The 18,892-nt window shown below is 43.4% G+C and overlaps 1 protein-coding gene across 1 annotated transcript in view; it reads right to left on the reverse strand.

Moving 5' to 3' along the window:
* Nucleotides 1–18,892, reverse strand: part of CHMP4B (charged multivesicular body protein 4B) — a 54,121-nt gene that overhangs the window by 13,166 nt on the left and 22,063 nt on the right. The window lies entirely within an intron of this gene.

An 18,892-nucleotide genomic window follows, 5' to 3' on the forward strand; every position in this document is an offset into this window, starting at 1 on the left:
AAATAAATCTTAAAAAAAAAAAAAAAAAAAAAAGGTGGCAAGACCTACAGTAGCTACAGAAAGGTCTCAGAAATGCACAAGTGCCTTTAAGCCCAGACAGAGGCTGTTTTGTATCCATCCTCACTCAGTAACCCAAGGCTCACCTGTGGAAAAGAGGGCCTAATCTTGCAAAAGCCTTGGAATACTATTTATGCCCACAGAGCTGAAGAGTGCAGGCAAGAAAAAAAAAAAAGAAAGAAAGAAAAAAAAAAGAGTGCCGGTAGGGATCCCTGGGTGGCGCAGTGGTTTGGCGCCTGCCTTTGGCCCAGGGCGCGATCCTGGAGACCCGGGATCGAATCCCACGTCGGGCTCCCGGTGCATGGAGCCTGCTTCTCCCTCTGCCTGTGTCTCTGCTTCTCTCTCTCTCTCTCTCTGTGACTATCATAAATAAATAAAGAAAAAAATATTTAAAAAAAAAAAAAAAGATTTAAAAAAGAGTGCCGGCAAGTGGTGCAGATAGCATTTTTCAGAGCAGCCTCCTTCTCTGTGATGTATCTCCCTATTCTCCTAATTTGCTCTCCGTGGCCTGGAGCTAATGCACTCCATTTAGAAATGGTAAAATAAGTTACTTGTGTATGACCAGGAAAGTAGAGTCTGAAACCCTGCTGACTTCATCAGCGAACACACAGGGAGTACAGTACTCACTACAAGGAAAAATTCTAGAGAGAAAGAAAGAAGCCCTTTATCTATTTCATGGGGACAAATATGAAAGAAATAAGCCCATAATTAACAATCTAACAGAATATCAAATTGCTCCAAATCATTTAAACAACACATAGAAACTATGTTCTGCAAAGGTCAGATAAAGACATGATAAGACACCTTCAAATAAGCTTAGGAAATGCTAAGTCATGCCAAGTTAACATGGTCATTTATGGAGTCCAGCTGTTCAGCTGTTTCGGTTCCACTATCAGGTAAACCCTGAGGAATTACTGAACCTCACTAATCCTCAGATAATAATACTCATCTCATAGAATTATTTTGAGGATTAAAATGAGATATGTATGTGAAACATCTGGCACAGAGCCAAAAACGCCAAACGCTCAGTAAATGTTGGTCACCAGTATTATTTACTGCAGGACTTCTCAGAGTCTGTTTTAACAGAAAGAGAACTAATACCATTACCACCACCATGTCCTCCCCCATAAAAGATAGCTTGGGGAAAAAAACAATTTAAAACCACCTTGGTTACTTAGCCAACATAAGCTTCATCATCCTTGGTCCTGCTGATGCGTACCAACACTGGAGCACAGAGAAAAGAACATGGGGCTTAATGTCAGAAACACTGGCTCTGATACTGGCTCGGGGTAAGTTACTTCACCTCTTCATCAAATGGAAAAAGGAGTGATACTACTATCCCAAAGATGAATGAGAAAAATAATCTCTCTAAAAATACTCAATAAATGTGAGCATTCTCTCCATCTTGCCCATTTCTTTAAACTTCTGCCTCTCTTTCCTTGCCTGTGTCTGATATTCTCTCTGGGGATCTCTGTATCTTCTTTTCCCTGTCCTGTTCTTCCCCCTAGCCCAATGTGTCTTTCCAAGAAACAGTATATAGCTGTGGCACAGTGGAGAAAAATATAATATAGAACAGCAGTTAACACTTCTAAGGAGCTTTTGGGTAGCAGGCACCATAACTGGTGCTTTACATGTTGGATCCTCCCAATAACCCTATAAAGTAGGTACTGTTATTTCCCCATTGACAGATATGAAAATTGAGGCTCAAAGAGTTTTATCACTTGCCCAAGTCATATGGTTAGACAGTGGGAGGCTTGGGATCAATGCCAGGCTGCCTATCTGCAGAGGGCGTGTTCTTACTCTATGGAGGAACATCTACTCTGCACTGAGCTGGCAGTTGGCCTGCTTTTGCCTGAGTGTGGGGATCTGAGAGCCTTCTATGCCTTCCCCACCCAAAAGATTCCATAAGCTAGTAGTCTGGCACCAAGGGCCTCCAGAGGCAGCTCAGTCCACCCAGAAGCACTTGACTAATTGGTAATCCATGACGGTAGGCAGTAAAAACCTTTGGCTGAAAAAAACATTTTTTCCCCAGTGGATTTTAAATTGGTTAAAAGTACACGTGATAAAATCCAGCCATTTTATTAGCTCCTTTGTATTTAGGTTTACAATTTTACATAGTTGGGGAGGTTGTAATGAGTTGTTTTCTGTTTTAAAACTTCGCCCCGGGGATCCCTGGGTGGCGCAGCGGTTTGGCGCCTGCCTTTGGCCCAGGGCGCGATCCTGGAGACCCGGGATCGAATCCCACGTCGGGCTCCTGGTGCATGGAGCCTGCTTCTCCCTCTGCCTGTGTCTCTGCCTCTCTCTCTCTCTCTCTCTGTGTGTGTGACTATCATAAATAATAAATAAAAAAAAATTTTTTTTAAAAAGAAATAAAACTTCACCCCGTCATTTCTTCTGAGGCCAGTAGGCTCTGCTTTCTGTCCTCTCACCCCATAATGTTCTCTAGATCTTTTTCCCCAAGACCTAATATGACGTTGCTTCTATGTTCTAGAAGACACAGAGATCCCAACTATAAGAACTTGGTAAAGTTTCTCAAACTTCTGTCATTTGCCTATTTTTCACCCCCGTTTTAACTCCTGTCAAGATGCCTAGAACTCTATTTGCTTTGGGTTTTTAAAAAGGATTCTATTTATTTATTTGATATATATAGAGAGAGTACAAACAGGGAGAGTGGCAGAGGGAGAAGGAGAAGCAGGCTCCCAGGTGAGCAAGGAGCCCAATGTGAGGCTTGAACCCAGGACCTTGGGATCATAATCTAAGCCGAAAGTAAACATTTAAACGACAGAGCCACCCAGGCACCCTGATCTCTATTTGTCTTTTTTTTTTTTTTTTAAGTAATCTCTACCCAACATGGGGTTTGAACACACAACACAAAATGAAGAGTCACATGCTTTACCAACTGAGCCAGCCAGGTGACCCATGATGCCTAGAACTTTAAACTATTTTTTTTTTTAATTTTTATTTATTTATGATAGTCATACAGAGAGAGAGAGAGAGGCAGAGACACAGGCAGAGGGAGAAGCAGGCTCCATGCACCGGGAGCCCAATGTGGGATTTGATCCCGGGTCTCCAGGATCGCGCCCTGGGCCAAAGGCTGGCGCCAAACCGCTGCGCCACCCAGGGATCCCTGCCTAGAACTTTAAAAGCAGAGTCAGGGGCTTGTTTAACTGACAGTGAGCCTAGGACCTCCCCTTGTGACTAAATCTGAGAGGAAGTAGCAGAGACTCAGAGTAAGCAGCAGATTGTTCCAGACTGGACTAGTGAGAGTGGCCCAGGCCATAAGGAAGAAGAGAAAATGGCCAAGGAAAGTCAGACCCATCCAGGGGGAAAGTGCAAAGGCCTTGTGACAAGGGTAACTCAGGGGCAGATAGGGAAACTAAGATCCCGGGAAGGAAGGTGATCTGCCTTTATTATTGAAGGCCACAGACAGGGGCAGTCCGGGTGGCTCAGTGGTTTAGCGCTCCCATCAGCCCAGGACCTGATCCTGGAGACCCAGGATCGAGTCCCATGTCAGGCTCCCTGCATGGAGCCTGCTTCTCCCTCTGCCTGTGTCTCTGCCTCTCTCTCTCTCTCTCTCTGTCTCTCATGAATAAATAAATAAAATCTTAAAAAAAAAAAAAAAAAAAGAAGGCCACAGTCAGATAGCCTGTGCTTTGGGATCCAAGGCCAAGGTTCAGAAGAATTTCATTTGAACAGCTATCAGAAACCAAAACTAAGCATCCATGTAACCCATAGATATGTCTTAGTGTTCCATGTCTTAATACATAAATTCGAATGTTACATGTTTCACACAAAAAATTCAGATTTTTTTTTTTAAGATTTTAATTTATTTATGAGAGACACACTGAGAGAGGCAGAGACAGAGGCAGAGGGAGAAGCAGACTCCATGCAGGGAGCCCGATGAGGGACTTGATCCCGGGACCATGGGATCACTATCTGAGCCAAAGGCAGATGCTCAACCATTGAGCCACACAGGTGTCTCAAAATATCAGACTTTGGGCTTCCTTTTGATAATGTAAATTTTCTGGCAACAATCCAATGGAACTAAGTAGCAGCCATCCTTTTAGAAGGGGTACATACATACTCTCTAGTTCACCTCAATGCCTACCACTGTCCGCGGCCATGTTACTCATTTAAATATCCTGACCACCCATAAGACTAGACATTAATTTTAGATCTGGAGGAAACTGTTACCAGTTATCTGGGACAATCCCTTGCCCTCAGGCAGTTAAGGCTATTCCCAATTTAAAGACAAGCAACCAAAGATCCAACTTGCTCAAGTTCACAAAGTTAGAGGTAATGGCCAAGGAAGAATCCAAGCCAGGCGCCCTGTCCTGGGACAGTGCTCTTTCCACTACTCTTGGGGAAACTTGTGTCTAGAAACTGGAAAATGGGTCCTATGATCCTGGACCTAGCTTCTTGATCTAAATCTGTCATGCTCAAATTATGTCACTGAGCAAAGCCCCTCTTAGGGCTCGGACTCCTCCTCAAGGACCGAAGAAGAGTGGATTAGATGCTCCCTCTACGGTGCTCTTCCAGCTCTAATAATATATGAACCTGTATAGTTCTGAATTTTCTGGTAACTGATTAAAACAAACATAAAGGGCTTTTTCTGACTACCCTGGGTGATCTTGAAAATGTAATTAACATCAATACACTCCATTCCGGAGTATTTCACATAATCAAGTTTTTCCTGTCCAAGAAAATTAGCAGTATCTCTTTTAATTGATTTCACAAATTGTGTTAGAAAAATCATACACTCCTTTTAGCCTCTGCACTCAGCTACTCCAGCTAGGTGGAGAAAGCCAGCACTCATACCCAACACTAGCCAAAGATGTGTCATTCATATATGTCATTCAGGGAGGAGAGGTAATTACAGTTAGAATGTAAAGCTAGCTGCCCTCACTCTCCATTTCCTTACAAATTCTAGCATTGCTGACCTTTCTCTGAAATGCCTCTCTCCTGTTAGTCTTAGAAGATACCCTAGAGTTGGGCTCCCTGGCTCCCACAATCTCTTCTTGTGTTTTTCTAGATCCTTTCTTTCTTCTTCTCAATTTTTTTAGATTTTATTTTTTATTCATGAGAGACAGAGAGAGAGAGAGAGACAGACAGACAGACAGACAGGCAGGCAGAGGGAGAAGCAGGCTCCATGAGAGACAGAGAAAGAGAGAGAGAGAGAGACAGGCAGAGGGAGAAGCAGGCTCCATGCAGGGAGCCCGATGTGGGACTCGATCCCGGGACTCCAGGATCATGCCCTGGGCCAACGGCAGGCGCTAAATTGCTGAGGCACCCAGGGATCCCCATCTTCTTCTCAATTTCAAGTGGTTGGATGGAGCTCAAACCTTGATCCTGAGTTCATATACACTAACCTGAGCTAATACACTTATTCAGAGTCTTGTATTTTATTCCTTCATTTAATCCTCACAATAAGGAATTAGTCTTATTAGTCCATTTATAGATGGGGAGATTTGAGGCTGGAGAGATTAAGTAACTTACTAACTTCTCAAAGCTTGTGGAGTAACTGGCAGAGTCAGGACCCAAATACATATTCCTTCTGCATCTAGCCAAGATAAAATGGCAGGGACTGAACTTAACCTCCTACCTAAGAAAAATGAAATAATAATTTTCAAGACACTGACATCAGGTTAAAAAAGGTCAGTCATCTCTGAGAAATGGGAAATAAACTAGGTGACAACTGCCCTAGTTTATTGCTTTTAGAATTTTCTAGACCTCAGCGCAGGGAGAGAAAATCCAGGCAGAACCTAGTAGGCTTCCCTAGCTGATGAGATAGAGCTGAGAGTCTGGAGAGACCAAAGTGGCTAGAGTTCACAGGACAGAGTACCAGAGAGGACAAAGCTGAAGGAGGCAGCAGGGAGGGAGAGAGAAAGAGAATACTCAACAGAAACTCTTGGAGATCTGCAGTCCCCACAAAAGGATTAGAGAGAACAGTACCAGGTGCTCACATGGAGCTGGTTATAGTACCTGCTCTTCAGCCATACTGAAAAAAACCTCATAATTCATGGGGCTTTGGGTAGAATATTCAGAAGGGTCTTGTCTCGATAGTAGGGAATAAATAGCCATCTTCTTTGGGCCCATCTAACACATTTTTTTTTCCATCTAACAAATTTTAAAAGCAGGACCCCAAAACACAAATTGTTGCCAACAAAATTAACGATGCCCAAAGCTTAAGAATATAGGAATATAGAAATACCTTATATTCAACAAGGTAAAATTTCCATTTGACAACTGATCAAATCAGGCAGAAGAAAAATGATAACAGATGAAAATACAGATCTACACAGAGGTATAAAGAGCACCAGGAAGGATAAATACATGGACAAACATGTAAGGATTTTTTAAATTACTTAAATTAAAAAAAATAATATAGCAATGAGTTTATAACATATGCAAAAGTAAAACATGACATAGAGGTAGAGACAGAACGTGTGAGACAGCACAAGCAGGGGGCAGAGGGAGAAGGAGAGGGAGAAGCAGGGAGCCCGACAAGGGGCTCAATCCCTGGGATCATGACCTGAGCCAAAGGCAGATGCTTAACTGACTGAGCTACCCAAGCACCCCTAGACTCTTGATTTTGGCTCACATCCTGATCAGAGTCATGAGATCGAGCCCCACGTGCAGCTCTACACTGAGCACGGAGCCTACTTAGGATTGTCTCTCCAAAAAAAAAAAAAAAAAAGGATTGTCTCTCCCTTCTCCCTCTGCCCCCCTTCCCCACCCCCACCACCATGCACATGTTTTTTCTCTCTCTGTAAAAAAAGGAAAAGAAACTAGAAAAAAATAAAACCCAAAGTAAACAGAAGAAAGGAAATGAGGATCAGGGCAGCCGGGGTGGCTCAGCGGTTTAGCGCCACCTTCAGCCCAGGGTGTGATCCTGGAGACCCGGAATCGAGTCCCATGTCGGGCTTCCTGCATGGAGCCTGTTTCTCCCTCTGCCTGTGTCTCTGCCTCTCTCTCCTTTTCTCTCTCCCTCTCTCTGTCTCTCATGAATAAATAAAAATAAAATCTTTAGGACAGCCCAAGTGGCTCAGTGGTTTAGTGCTGCCTTCGGCCCAGGGCCTGGTCCTGGAGACCCGGGATTGAGTCCCACGTCGGGTTCCTTGCATGGAGCCTGCTTCTTCCTCTGCCTGTGTCTCTGCCTCTCTGTATATCTCTCATGAATGGATGAATAAAATCTTTAATAAATAAATAAATAGATAGGTAAATAAAATATTTTTTTTTAATTTTTTTATTTATGATAGTCACACACACACACAGAGAGAGGCAGAGACACAGGCAGAGGGAGAAGCAGGCTCCATGCACTGGGAGCCCAACGTGGGATTCGATCCCGGGTCTCCAGGATCGCGCCCTGGGCCAAAGGCAGGCACCAAACCGCTGCGCCACCCAGGGATCCCGGTAAATAAAATCTTTAAAAAATGATCAAAGTGAAAATCGATAAAACAGGAAACTGATGTTAACTACTTACTGTGGTGATCATTTTGCAATATATATATTATCAAATCAATATGCTGTATACTTGAAACTAATATAACGTTACATCAATTATACCTCAACAAAAAATAAAAAATGAAATAGATAACAAAAACAATAGAAATCAATGAAATAAAAATCTGGCTCTTTGATCAATAAAACAGTACCTCTAGCCAGAATGATCAGGAAAAAAAAATTACTAAAGCAGTAATGATGTGCCATCACTACTGATTCCATAGATGCTAAAAGGAAAAGGGATTATGAACAAATTCATGCCAATAATTTGACAACTTAGACTGATAAAGATTCCATAGATGCTAAAAGGAAAAGGGATTATGAACAAATTCATGCCAATAATTTGACAACTTAGACTGATAAATTCCTTGAAAAACCCAAACCCATGCTCCTTTTACTATAAGAATTATACCTTGCTTGTGACACTTTGATACCAGGAACAAAAGAAGATAGAGCCTCAAGGCTAAAAGAGTTCACAAACCAGCAGAGATGGCAATGTGATATAACAGTAGAGGTAAGCACAGGGCACTAGGGGAGCTGCAGGAGGGGAACCTAACCTTTGGAGTTATCACATATTTTATTTTATTTTTAAAGATTTTACTTATTGGGATCCCTGGGTGGCGCAGCGGTTTAGCGCCTGCCTTTGGCCCAGGGCGCGATCCTGGAGACCCGGGATCGAATCCCACGTCAGGCTCCCGGTGCATGGAGCCTGCTTCTCCCTCTGCCTATGTCTCTTCCTCTCTCTCTCTCTGTGTGACTACCATAAATAAATAAAAATTAAAAAAAAAGATTTTATTTATTTATTCATGAGATACACACACACACAAACAGAGGCAGAGACACAGGCAGAGGGAGAAGCAGGCTCCATGCAGGGAACCCGATGTGGGACTTGATCCTAGGTCTCCAGGATCATGCTCTGGGCTGAAGGCGGCGCTAAACCGCTGAGCCACCCAGGCTGCCCTGGAGTTATCACATATTTTAAGGGATGATAAGAGATAGACAAGAGGGACATATCCCAGTGAGGAGGAACAGAAAGGCAAGAGAGAACGGGGAGGGAACAAGGAGAGATAAAAGCCTAAGAGAGAAACTTTTTTTCTTTTTAAAGATTTTATTTATTTATTTATTCATGAGAGACTGAGAGAGAGAGAGAGGCGCAGAGACACAGGCAGAGGGAGAAGCAGGCTCCATGCAGGGAGCCTGATGTGGGACTTAATCCCGCGGATCACGCCCTGAGCCAAAGGCAGACGCTCAACTGATGAGCCACCCAGGCATCTCCCAAGAAAGAAACTTAAGAACAAGCCTGTTAAAAAAAAAAAAAGAAAGAAAGAAAGAAAGAAAGAAAGAAAGAAAGAAAGAAAGAAAGAAAGAAAGAAAGAAAGAAAAAGAAAAGAAAGGAAAAGAAAAGAAAAGAAAAAAAGAAGAGAAAAGTAAAGAAAAGAAAGAAAAGAAAAGAAAAGAAAAGAAAAGAAAAGAAAAGAAAAGAAAAGAAAAGAAAAGAAAAGAAAAGAACAAGCTTGTTAAGGCCCTGTTAAGGAGCTGCTAGACTTTATCCCAAGGTTAGAGGGAAGCCATTGAAAGATTCAAGGCAGGGCAGGCATGTGATCAGATTTGCATTTCAGAAAGATCCCTCTGGCTGCTATAAGAAAGGACTGATAACTACTGCAATAATCCAGAGAGTTTGGACTTAAAGGGCCTGAACTAAGGCCACAGTAGAGGGAAGAGGATGAACTTAAAAGAGATCAAGAGGGAAGACTCTGTGGGCCTGTATCACTTGTTTGAATGTGTAGTGGGAGGAAATGCAGAGTTAGGAACAATCCCAAAGTTCTGGCTGGGGCAAAGAGGGCATTGAGATGCCACTTCTCAGAGACTAGTGACTCAGGGGATGGAAGATGGGGCAGGAAGGGACAAACCATTCTCAGAGGCCTTTCTGTGGGGGCTGTGTACTTCAAAACTCAAATTAGTACCTGAAATTTATTTTATTTTATTTTTTAAAGATTTTATTTATCTATTCATGAGAGACAGAGAGAGAGGTAGAGACATAGGCAGAGGAAGGACCAGGCTCCATGCAAGGAGCCCATTGTAGGACTTGATCCCTGGACTCCAGGATCATGTCCTCAGCGGAAGGTAGACACTCACTTAACTGCTGAGCTACCCAGGCATCCCTAGTACCTGAAATTTAATGGAACATTCTCTAAATCTATATAATGAAGATAGAGAAGTTCAGGGACTTCTGACTGGGTCAAATCTCAATAATTTCTTACATGCTTTTAAAGAATAAAGGATTCAAAGATAACTTAATTGCTAACATTTATGCATGTGTGTGTCAGGAGGATATACAGGTATATGTTTGTAATTTGCAGAGACTATCTGTAGGCCTTGTACTTGGTTGTCTCTGGGAGGGGCAAAGAGTGGCTAATTTTTAAAAGTGCCGTCTTTTAAAGAGAAGGCACTTTTAAAATTATGTACCATTCACATGTCGATCTAATCAAAACAAAAAAGTAATTTAAACAGTCAATTTCTGTCCCATCCCCAGATACGAAAAGACAGCTAGCTATATTTAAAAGAGCAAACATTATCTGGATGGCTCAGTCAGTTTAGCAACTGCCTTCAGCTCAGGTCATGATCCTAGGGTCCTGAAATCAAACTCTGCTTTGGGCTTCCATGCTCAGTGGGGAGACTGCTTTCGCCCTCTCCCTCTGCCCTCACCCCCCACACTCGCTCTCAAATAAGTAAATAAAATCTTTTTTTTTAAAGATTTTATTTATTTATTCATGAGACACACACACACACACACACACACACACACAGAGGGGATCCCTGGGTGGCACAGCGGTTTGGCGCCTGCCTTTGGCCCAGGGCGCGATCCTGGAGACCCGGGATCGAATCCCACATCAGGCTCCCGGTGTATGGAGCCTGCTTCTCCCTCTACCTATGTCTCTGCCTCTCTCTCTCTCTCTCTCTCTCTCTGTGACTATCATAAATAAATAAAAATTTAAAAAAAAATTTAAAAAGAGAGAGAGAGAGAGAGAGAGGCAAAGAGGCAGAGACACAGGCAGAGGGAGAAGCAGGCTCTATGCAGGGAGCCTGACGTGGGACTGGATCCTGGGTCTCCAGGATCACACCCTGGGCTGAAGGCGGCGCTAAACCGCTGAGCCACTGGGGCTGCCCAAAATCTTAAAAAAAAAAAAAAAAAAAAGAGCAAACATTTATTAAGGACAACTATGCCTGGCACTGGAACTGTGGTCAGGTCTCACCAGTGGAGCAAAGGCACTGATTGCACTCCTTCCCCCACCCACCAGATCCCAAGCTGTATGCTCTTAGCCCGGCTTACTTGGGGTGAACAGGTTCTTGGCTGAGACAGAAGGAAAGCAGAGCCTGCCCTTGGTTTCCGTTCCCAGGCTAGGATGAAATGTTTCTTTTCCAACTGGCTTTTCTTTCCCTGCTTCCAGCTGAATTCATGCCAACAAAAGCCCCCTCTGCCTGCACAAGCAGGAAAGCACCCTGGCAACTGATAACAACAGAGGTCTGGGGGTTGAAGTCATTTGTGAGGAAGCAGGGAAGGGGGAATGCCAGCAGAAAAACACTAGGAAGTGTTTTTCCAAAGCAAGAGGGAAAACCGAACCAATGTTTTCTCTCTTTTTACAATCAGACAGACATGATGAGATGGGTAGAGACAAATTAGCCTCCTTGCCTGAATGGCAGCCTCCAAGGAATGGAGGGCAAGAGGAACCACAGTAAGCTGGTGCCTTTCTGGGAAAGAACAATCTTCCCTGGTCCACAAAAATAAGAGGCACAGAACCTCAGCATCCTGGAAACCTAACGCCTATCTCTATTTTCACATCATAAGAATGTGAACTCTGGGAGGAAGGGACTTCTCTCTCCATCACGGTATTCTTGGTACATAGTGCTGAGGCATTCAGTGAGGGATAGCTGGCTGGACAAACAAACTTCTGGAGTGTAAATCAACCTTGTTTTAAAAAGGAGGAAACTAAGACCCAGGGAGGTACAAGTGAGTGTGGGCTCAGTAAACCCCTGGTAGAGGGTGGTCCTAGGACCAGAACCCAGGTCTCTAGTTCTTCCAGACAAGCCCTGCTGCGGCTGGGAAAGAATGGATGAGTAGGTGCAGTGAGCTCTACCAGGGAGGAGGAGAAAAATGCAGGGGCAATTGTTTCCTAAAGACCAATCTCCTCAAACCCCGAGCCTCTCTACAAACAAACCTTCCTTCTCTGGCCCTAGGGTGGAGTAGGCATGTCATCCAAGCTGGGCCACAAAACAAGCCCCCTCCCTGATTGCTATGATTGGTTTAGTCACAAGTACATGACCCAAGTAGCCAATCAAATTCCTCTGGAATTTGCTCGGAGATTCCAGAGGAGAGAAATGAGAGTGGAAGGAGGTAGTGACACTTTCCCGGCTGATATTCAAAGCTGTAAGCCAGAGCAACCTGCAGCCCCTGCACAGTCTCATGAGGAAGTCAGTAAGAATGAGTCAACATGCCAAAAGAGAGACTAGCTCCACCCTGCCCTTTCTCATAGTCATGTGTCAGTTAAGTCCTCCTTCCGCAGAGTAAGCTAGTATGAGTTGGCATTTTGTTACCTGCAACTAAAACCAAAATGGCCAATTTAAGAAATGAGGCAGTACAGAAAAAGGAGAGCTGGTGTACGATTCTCAACTTGGGGTCCAGGATCCCTACCACAACCTACAAATTTTCACATACGCTGTACATATGTAGTCTTTTTTTCTTTTTTAAGATTTAATTACTTAATTAGAGACACACAGAGAGAGAGAGAGAGAGCATGTGCGCAAGCATGACAGGGGTAAGGGGCTAAGGGAGAAGCAAACTCCCCACTGAGCAGGGAGACTGAATGCTGGGCTAGATCCCAGGACTCTGCAGATATTCCTGTCACCAAGAAAATAACAGAACTAAAATTTCTTCTCACTATTTTCTGCAACTTTTGTGCTGGGTTGTTTACCTCAAGTTCTCAATAGGATGAGCATACATCCTGGCTTTCCTGAGATAGTCCCAGTTGTTACCTGCTGACCAGAATAGTTATTAATGACATCTCCTTTCAATCTCATAAGTGTCCTGGTTTGGATGATCTGTATATGGTCACCCTGCCTCCAGGAATTAGACAAGAACTTCCCTCTTCCTTTTTCTTCCCAGTCACAGATTCCGTCCCATAGTGGATATATATATATACAGCAGAGATTCTGAGGATCTCAAGGCAAAAAGGCATTTCATGAAGACAGGGCCATTTCTTCTACATGCACTTTGCCAGTCCTCCTGGGTCAGGGAGATTAGGTGGGAGTTTGGCTAAAGACCTGTTTACACACATCTATGTTCTTCCTCACCTCTGAGGGAACTTCCCTCTTATTGCTACACTCACCCTGACTGAGGAGCTAGGTGGTTAACAATTCTGGCTCCCCTCCCACAGCATTTACCCTCGCTCCCAATTCTGATGGACCTGGATTAGGGCCGAAACATGGAAAGCAGCTTCAGCCTCTTCTTCCTTAGGGGCTCAAAAAGCCTCTCTGCCCACAAATCATCAGCCTAAGCCCTTAACCTTAAGCACACCAAGGGAAGGGTCCTCCCCACAATTGGAGAAATCAGGACTCAAGAGCAAGAGGACTATGTCCATGGTCGGGCCCTAGGTTGAGTGTGTTTCTTGGAGGCAAAGGAATTATGCTGCATACTTGCTCACAAGGCTGTGGGCTGAGTTCTGTGAGCTGGGGAAGGGAGTGGGAGGAGAGAGAGAGAGAGAGAGAGTGTGTGTGTGTGTGTGTGTGTGTGTGTGTGTGTGTGTGTGTGTTTATAGGGGTGGTAGTTGCCCCCTCTACTTGTCACCAGTGGTCTTTCTAAACACAGACTTTAATATTCCACTCCCCTGCCTAAAACCCCCTGTACTACTACCTTTCATTCTCTGCAGCCTCCTCAGGCTTTCAGATCTCTTCAAATGCTCTTATCACTCTTTATCTGGCTAGCTCCCACCACTGGTCTTGCAGGGCTGTCCAGACAGCAGCTTCTCAATCACCCCACTCTCCCCAGGCCAGGCAAGGACACTTCTCCTGCATGCTCCTGAACCCCTCCTTGCTGAGGGCTGCCTCAAAGCACTAACACTAGACTATAACTCACATCCCCTTAGATAGTACCATGAACCTTCTGAGGATAGTCCCTAGCACAAATGAGGTGTTCAAGCCCTTGTATCATTTAAATGAATGAGGAAGAAGCAATGTCTATGGTCTAACTAGTCACTTAAACTGCCCATGGATCTGCTATCATTGCTTCTCCTCATAAGGGTTTATCTGAGCCAAGACTGGCTACTAAAAAAGTTCTTAAACTATCTCAGTGGACTAGAAACCCCAACAAACCTGAGATCCTCATAACTATGGGAAAGAACTCTAATGAGACTTTTATCCTTGCCAGTCCTCATGGTTTATGAAATCGTAAGACACTCACAGTCTACCTCTCAGGGTCAATGAGAGAACAAATAATGAATCTCTTCCTGGCTCCAACTTCCTAGGAATATAATAGTGATGGCAGTTTTGTTTCTGTTCTTTGCAAAACTTTTGAGCAAACATGCTAATAATGTCTGGGAAGACCCCTTCCTTATCCTTCCTTTCCTTAACACCTTTTATTATTTTGTGATTCAGATCAAATCTCATTGTAATTAATTTCCTGGGGCTAGCCAAAGTCTAATGCTGGAATGAAATTCATTTTTATCAACAAATGCTAGAAATAACTGGGCCACAGTCAGGTAATCCTGAGATACCGTGAGGTAGGAATCAAGCCAACCTGGGTCCATATCCTGGCTCTATCATCCACAATCTGCAATCTTGGGTGAGCCTTGAGCTTTAATTTCCTTATTTATAAAATGGTGATAAGATAATAAAATAATCCTGGGATGAACTGCAATGTCTATCATCTAAAAAAGGTTCAGCAAACATTAACTGAATCAGAATCCATATAAAAAAAAAACCCATTTCAGAAAGTACAATAATAGTCATTCTCAAAATGCTCTTCCCAAGACTTATTAACTGAGTGATCATGGGCAAGTCACTTAATCATTGAGACTCAGTGTCCAAATATATAAAATAAGGATAATAACATCCCTATCTTACTGGTCCACTGTGAGGAAACAAGGCAGCACATGCAAGGCAACTTGCATAGTACAATACCTGGTCATAGATGCTCAATAAATCTTCATTCCTTTCTTCCATAGCAAAAGAATGGAAATGGAGGCTTAGAAAGCTAAGTAACTTCCCCAAAATTGCAGTTAGGAAGTGACAGAGCCTGACTGAAAATCCAGTTTGTCTGACTCCAGAGCCTTATGATTATTACTCCTGTTTTACAGATGAGGCCAAATGGTTAATCTTGATGGCAGACATCAAACTTAAGGACCATTCTGCTCATGATGAATCTTTTTTTTTTTTAAGATTTTATTTCTTTATTCATGAGAGAAAAAGAGAGGCAGAGACACAGGCAGAGGGAGAAACAGGCTCCCTATGGGGAGTCCAATGTGGAACTCCATCCCAGGAATCCAGGATTACGCCCTGAGCCAAAGGAAGATGCTCAACCACTAAACCACCCAGACACCCCAAGAGTGGCAGACTATAATGTGATTGTTTAGAAAAGAGTGTAAAGAAACAAATGTCAGAAGGCAGGCTTCCTGGGGCACCTGGCTGGCTCAGTTGGTTAAGCAACCAGCTCTTGGGCAACCCGGGTGGCTCAGCGGTTTAGCGCTGCCTTCAGCCCAGGGAGTGATCCTGGAGACCCAGGAACAGGTTCCACATCAGGCTCCCTGCATAGAGCCTGCTTCTCCCTCTGCCTGTGTCTCTGCCTCTCTCTCTCTCTCTCTCTCTCTCTCTCTCTCTCATGAATAAATAAAATCTGAAAAAAAAAAAAAAAAAAAAGCAACCAGCTCTTGATTTAGGCTCAGGTTACCATCTCAGGGTCCTGGGATCAAGTCCTGCATCCAGCTCCACATCGGGACCCCCATTCAGCAGAGAGTAAACTGGAGGATTTTCTCTCTGCCTATCCCTCAATGAGCTCATTCTCTCTCAAAGAAATAAATAAATCTTTAAGGGTGCCTGGATGGCTCAGTTGGTTGAGCATGATGATCAGGTCCTGGGATGGAGCCCAGCATCAAGCTTCTTGCTCAGCAGGGAGTCAGCTTCTCTTTCTCTCTCCCTGTGCCCCTCCTCACTGCTCATTCTCTCTTTCATTTTTTTAAAGATTTTTATTTATTAATTCATTCATGAAAGGCACAGGGAGAGGGAAAGAGAGAGGCAGAGACACAGGCAGAGGGAGAAGCAGATTCCATGCAGGGAGCCTGATGTGGGACTTGATCCCCAGGTCTCCAGGATCATGCCCTGGGCTGAAGGTGGTGCTAAACCACTGAGCCACCTGGGCTGCCCTCATTCTCTCTTTCAAACAAACAAACAAACAAACTGATCAATTTTAAAAATTAATATTTTTAATAACGAAGAAGGAAAAAAAAAAAAAGAAGAAGAAGAAGGCAGACTTCCTACCAAAGAAAGCAATACATCAAGGGTCCCTAAGTAGTCAAACAGAAAATAAAAAGATAAGGAGGTTAAGTGCCAAAGATTCTCTAGCTGATCAAAGTCCTTAATCCTGGCCACAGTAGCCTCTACATTCCCTTGCTATAGGGCTTCCAGGGCACCCTGTCAGATGACTGACAGCCTCCGACTCTTCCCTCTCCCACTTCCAGCATTTTGGTTTTCCTGGTTCCATTGTTGGGGGAACTACCCAGTGCTCCTGTCACTCCATTCACCTTCCACATCTCACCACTACCCTCTCCCAGCCATTCTTTTTATTTTTTTATTTTATTTTTTATTTTTATTTTTTTTTCCAGCCATTCTTGCTTCAAAATCTTACCGAGCACTTTCCCATAACATCTGTGTACTCCATTAGACATGAGACCTGGTTCTGATTCCAGCCCTTATCAAATCAAAGTCTTAGTTTCCTCATCTGTAAAATGGAGATGGGGAATGGACTCAAATGATCTAAGTCTCGGGATCCCTGGGTGGCGCAGCGGTTTGGCGCCTGCCTTTGGCCCAGGGCACGATCCTGGAGACCCGGGATCGAATCCCACGTCGGGCTCCCGGTGCATGGAGCCTGCATCTCTCTCTCTCTCTCTGTGTGACTATCATAAATAAATAAAAATTAAAAAAAAAAAAATGATCTAAGTCTCTTATGATTCCAAGTTACAGGAATTAATCAGAATCTAAACAAGGTTCAGCTAAGCTGAGCCATTTGCCCTTTTTTCTTTCCTATCTAAACAAGTACCAAGGTAAAGCTCTGCAACGTTCAGCTGTCCCAGCCTAGTATCTCTTCATACCAACCTGTCTTAGGCATTGGTCTTCACTACCTTGAGAGAATCTTTCTTTCTTTTTTTTTTTTTTTGAACTTTCCTTTTAAAAAGGGATCACCATGTATCTACCTACACATGGCTTTCTTCCCTCCTATCAACCACAGAGCCATATGTCTTTATTAGCAATTAAAATAAAACAAAAACTTGTTTCTCAGACATGAAAACAGATGAGAAAAGTCATTCTTGAGTCTGTTTTTACTTGAAACACAGAAAATTCTGTTTTTAAACTATTTGACCAAAAAGGACAGAAATTCAGACCAAAATTAACTCAAAAAGATTTGTAGTCTTTTAAGTCTTAAGACCCAAAAGAGAAGGGAAATTAAAGTTAGCTCCTGAGAGCGTGGCGCCCAAGGAGGGGGAGGAGTGCCTTGTTTTGCTCTCTTCCATACTGCCTAAGTTCTCTCCAGCAGAGAAGGTTAAAGGTGGAGCAAACACCAGAGATGTAGATTTTTAGCTGGCCCTGCACCTCTCTAAAGTACCCAACATGGTCTAAAAATGCAAAGAACTGGCTGAAAAGGGACTGAAAGTCCATAACCTGGTCCTTTCCTGTATTCATGAACAGTGAGAGGATTAGGGAAAATTCTGTAGCTGTAAATACACATACTCACCTCTCCGGGCCAGAGGCTACCTCCTTCCTCCAAGCCGCTTCTTTCAGCCTTTCAGCCCTTCTCACTTTCTCCCTGGGATCCTACTCATAATCCCTTATGGGTTGTGAGCTCAAGACAAAGGTCAACAATTACTTATTTCCGAACTCTCAGCAATACCTAATATAGTGAGTGCCCTGTACTACTAGGTGTTTGGGAAACATGAGTGAGTAACAGAAGGATAATATAATGCTTCTGAGATTCTTAAGGGGGCCAGAATAAACAAATAGTGTTTTCTTCTCAAGTCCTTAGGCACTATAAAAATCAAGACTGAAAAAAAAATTAAAAATTAAAAAAAAAATCAAGACAAGTGCTAGAAATGTTCTATGTCTTAATCAGGGTAGTGATTACATGGGTATATACATTTGTAAAAAATACACTGAGCTGGGCAGCCTGGGAGGGAGGCTCAGCGGTTTAAGCGCCTGCCTTCCGCCCAGGGAGTGATCCTAGAGTCCCAGGATCAGTCCCAGGATCAGTCCCACGTCAGACTCCCTGCATGGAGCCTGCTCCTCCCTCTGCCTGTGTCTCTGCCTCTGTCTGTCTCTCTCTCTCTCTCTGTGTGTCTATCATGAATAAATAAATAAAATATTAAAAAAAGAAAAACAAACACTGAGCTGTACACTTGAGACTTGTCTGCTTTACAACAATTAAAATACACCTCAATAGGGATGCCTGGGTGGCTCAGCGGTTGAGTGTCTGCCTTCAGCTCAAGGCGTGATCCTGGATTTCTGGGATAGAGTCCCACATTGGGCTTCCTGCATGAAGCCTGCTTCTCCCTCTGCCTATGTCTCTGCCTTTCAAGAATAAATAAATAAATAAAATCTTTAAAAACAAAACAAAACAAAATACACCTAAAGAAAAAAGTCAAGAAGCACCAAAAATTGCTATTTGCTTACTAACTTTTTATCTCCATCCTAAAAAGCAGATTTAAATAAAATGACTTAAGTCAGACTTATAGACTTCCTAATCTTCCCCAGAGTCCTATAAAAGGAGTTAAAAGTAGGAATCATTCTCATCCCTTGCATAGGAGGATCCTGGAAGGCATCCTAGCTACACAAAGAGTCAGGAAGGTAGCAACAGCAGGACCCTGAGGTTTGATCCTCCACCCAGGCTGTGCCATCCTGCCAAACCAACAGCCAGTTATAACTCAAAAGAAAACAACCCCCTAAAATAGCAACTGTTTGCTCCATCTCTCCTGTCAGCTGGCTTTCTGCATAGCAACTTTAATTTCATTTTCAAAACCATTCTGGGAACATACCACCCCAGAGTCTGTTGAGAAGCAGTAAAGCAGAACTCAAC

Source organism: Vulpes vulpes, chromosome 14 (genome assembly GCF_048418805.1).
Source record: "Vulpes vulpes isolate BD-2025 chromosome 14, VulVul3, whole genome shotgun sequence".
In the NCBI taxonomy this organism is placed as follows: Eukaryota; Metazoa; Chordata; class Mammalia; order Carnivora; family Canidae; genus Vulpes; species Vulpes vulpes.